The following is a 4,404-nucleotide window of genomic DNA, read 5'->3' as shown; positions in this document are numbered from 1 at the left end:
TCTCGATCCTTCCACTCTTTATCCATCCTCCCTCCTACCTCTCTCCATCCCTCCTCCCTCTCTACTCCCTTTCTCCATCCCGCCTTGCTTCTCTCCATCTCTCCTCCCTCTCTCCTCCCTTTCTCCATCCCGCCTTGCCTCTCTCATCACTCCTCCCTCTCTCTATCCCTTTCTCCATCCCTCCTTGCCTCTCTCCTTCCCTCCTACCTCCCTCCTACCTCTCTCCATACCTCCTACCTCTCTCCATCCCTCCTTGCTTCTCTCAATCCCTTCACTCTCTCTCCATCCCCCTCCTCCCTCCTTGCATCTCTCTCCATTCTCCCTCTCTCCATCCCTCCTTGCCTCTCTCCATCCCTCCACTCTCTCTCCATCCTCCATCCTACCTTTCTCCATTCTCCATCACCACTCTCTCCATCCTGCCTCTCTCCATCCCCCTCCCTCACTCCATCCTCCTTTTAGAGAGTAGGTAGATGCACACCCAAAAGGTTGAAACAGAAATTAAACTTCAGAAAAAGGAAGTTGCACTCGAAGTCCTAGTAAAAGAAGGTAGACATCCACCAAAGAAGAGCTGCTGAGGCACTGATCACCAGGAAATTCAACTTTACAACACTACAGTCGTGAACACTATCAACTCTTCATTGAATGGCTGGGAGTGTCTACTGCTTCTTTATAACGGCACAGAGCAGCATAGAGACAATCAAGCCAATAATGTTGCCTTGAGACTTTGACTTTGTCCAAAATGGAACCCTATCCTCTATATACTGTAGTGGACTACTTTTGAGCACAGCCCTATGGACCCTGGTCAAAAGTAGTGCACTATATAGGGAAAAGGGTGCCATTTCAGATGCATACTGTCTATTACAGCTGAGGGATAATGGAGCTCCTATGAAGAGTACACAGCAGAGCTGAGCTGAGGTCACATCTAAGTTAACTGAAATTCCAGTCAGTTGAGAAAAAGGGCTTCTATACACACACACACACACACACACACATCCTGTGCAGAAGGTATACACTACTTTAACAATGCTTCGATAGAGTGTGTGTCTACACTCTCCAGTCATGTAAGTGCACACAAGCCACGTGCCGTAGAAGGAAGTGAAATTAGATATGGTGAATCGGAAGTGGTGACGCCAAGGCTAGGAATGAAAACTCCTGTAGAGGACAGTGTGAATGAAAGAGAGAGAGACAAAAGGAATGAAAAGCGAGAGAATGAGAGAGAGAGGGGAAAGGAGCAAGACTATATGAAATTTGGAAAAGCTCAATTGTTTTGGCCTTATAGCAGTGAGCTGCAGAGCGAAAGTCAAAGATGCTTCTGTGTCTGACTGGGAGTGTGTGTGTTTCTCCACGTCTGTAAACTGCTGTATGAATGTATGTGTGTACTGTACCTGACCGTGTGTGTGTGTGTGTGTGTGTGTGTGTGTGTGTGTGTGTGCGTGCGTGCGTGCGTGCGTGCGTGCGTGTGTGTGTGTACCCGACCATGTGTGTGTGTGTGTCCACCTGTTTCTCCATCTGTCTCCACACCCCAGGGGTGTGTTGGCTCAGCGGCGAACATCGACTCGCTCGACCCTCACCACACACCTCAGATCACCAGCCCCACCATCACCTCTGGTAGCACACCACCCCTTGCCCCCTTCATCCATCCCCCCCCTCACCCACCTCACTCTCAATGGGGTCTTTATGACAGTGGGACTGTTTGACTTCATACATCCCCCTCTCACCCACCTCACTCTCAATGGGGTCTTTATGACAGTGGGACTGTTTGACTTCATCCATCCCCCCCACTCACTGATTAACTGATAAGGTGGCAGGTTAATTCCAGCTGGTTAGGATCAGAGATGTTGAGTTTCGCTGTGCAGCAAGACATGACGGGCGGATACTGTACAGACAGATAGAGAGAGAGAGACGCACGCACACTCACACAAGAAGGCAAACTATGTACAGCTGGTGGTGGTGGGGGTGGCAGGGGGAAGCCTCTATTTCTATTTGTCTATGTCACAAACATCAATTATTCACAGATATTGGAATGGCCACATAAAAAAACACACACATACACACTCACACAAACACGCTCACAAATACCCACACACACAAATCAAGCATGCATCCATGAAAGCAAATGCACACACACACACACACACACACACACGCGTGCACACACACACACACACACACACACACACACACACACACACACACGCAGAGAGCGGGAGGTGTGTGTAGGAGTGGTAAGGGAAAGCCTGTGTGTGTGTGTGTGTGTGTGTGTGTGTGTGTGTGTGTGTGTGTGTGTGTGTGTGTGTGTGTGTGTGTGTGTGTGTGTGTGTGGTTTATTCATGCATCATGGCAGTGGGCAGTAGAGTACTGAGCTCCAGATCTTCAGGAGGAGGAGGTGTAAAACAACAACATGGATTCCCTCCATCACTCATCTGATTAACGGGCTGTTCCTTCATCTGATTAACAGGCTGTTCCTTCATCTGATTAACGGGCTGTTCCTTCATCTGATTTGGTGGCTGTTCCTTCATCTGTTAAACTGACTGTTCCTTTATCTGATTAACTGACTGTTCCTTCATCTGATTAGGTGGCTGTTCCTTCATCTGTTAAACTGACTGTTCCTTTATCTGATTAACTGACTGTTCCTTCATCTGATTTGGTGGCTGTTCCTTCATCTGTTAAACTGACTGTTCCTTTATCTGATTAACTGACTGTTCCTTCATCTGATTAGGTGGCTGTTCCTTCATCTGTTAAACTGACTGTTCCTTTATCTGATTAACTGACTGTTCCTTCATCTGTTAAACTGACTGTTCCTTTATCTGATTAACTGACTGTTCCTTCATCTGATTAACTGACTGTTCCTTCATATGATTAACTGACTGTTCCTTTGACTGTTAAACTGACTGTTCCTTTATCTGATTAACTGACTGTTCCTTTATCTGTTAAACTGACTGTTCCTTTATCTGATTAACTGACTGTTCCTTTATCTGATTAACTGACTGTTCCTTCATCTGAATAGGTGGCTGTTCCTTTATCTGATTAACTGACTGTTCCTTTATATGATTAACAGACTGTTCCTTCATCTGATTAACTGACTGTTCCTTCATCTGATTAACTGACTGTTCCTTTATCTGTTTAACTGGCTGTTCCTTCATCTGTTAAACTGACTGTTCCTTCATCTGTTAAACTGACTGTTACTTCTTCTGATTAACTGGCTGTTCCTTTATCTGTTAAACTGACTGTTCCTTTATCTGTTAAACTGACTGTTCCTTTATCTGTTGAACTGACTGTTCCTTTATCTGTTAAACTGACTGTTCCTTCATCTGATTAACTGACTGTTCCTTTATCTGTTAAACTGACTGTTCCTTCATCTGATTAACTGTCTGTTCATATATCTGATTAACTGACTGTTCCTTCATCTGTTGAACTGACTGTTCCTTCATCTGATTAACTGACTGTTCCTTTATCTGTTGAACTGACTGTTCCTTCATCTGATTAACTGACTGTTCCTTTATCTTATTAACTGACTGTTCCTTCATCTGATTAACGGGCTGTTCCTTTATCTGTTAAACTGACTGTTCCTTCATCTGATTAACTGACTGTTCCTTTATCTGATTAATTGACTGTTCATATATCTGATTAACTGGCTGTTCCTTTATCTGTTAAACTGACTGTTCCTTCACCTGTTGAACTGACTGTTCTTTTATCTGATTAACTGACTGTTCCTTTATCTGTTGAACTGACTGTTCCTTCATCTGATTAACTGACTGTTCCTTTATCTTATTAACTGACTGTTCCTTCATCTGATTAACGGGCTGTTCCTTTATCTGTTAAACTGACTGTTCCTTCATCTGATTAACTGACTGTTCCTTTATCTGATTAATTGACTGTTCATATATCTGATTAACTGGCTGTTCCTTTATCTGTTAAACTGACTGTTCCTTCACCTGTTGAACTGACTGTTCTTTTATCTGATTAACTGACTGTTCCTTTATCTGTTGAACTGACTGTTCCTTTATCTGATTAACTGACTGTTCCTTTATCTGATTAACTGACTGTTCCTTCATCTGATTAACTGACTGTTCCTTTATCTGATTAATTGACTGTTCATATATCTGATTAACTGGCTGTTCCTTCACCTGTTGAACTGACTGTTCCTTCACCTGTTGAACTGACTGTTCTTTTATCTGATTAACTGACTGTTCCTTTATCTGATTAACTGACTGTTCCTTCACCTGTTGAACTGACTGTTCCTTCACCTGTTGAACTGACTGTTCCTTCATCTGATTAACTGACTGTTCCTTTATCTGATTAACTGGCTGTTCCTTTGACTGTTAAACTGACTGTTCCTTCATCTGATTAACTGACTGTTCCTTTATCTGTTAAACTGATTGTTCCTTTATCTGTTTAACTGGC

This window comes from Oncorhynchus mykiss, chromosome 19, assembly GCF_057628025.1.
Source record: "Oncorhynchus mykiss isolate SJ-2025 chromosome 19, ASM5762802v1, whole genome shotgun sequence".
In the NCBI taxonomy this organism is placed as follows: domain Eukaryota; kingdom Metazoa; phylum Chordata; class Actinopteri; order Salmoniformes; family Salmonidae; genus Oncorhynchus; species Oncorhynchus mykiss.
The sequence above is the reverse complement of the archived record's forward strand: the minus strand, read 5'-3'. Positions refer to the sequence as shown.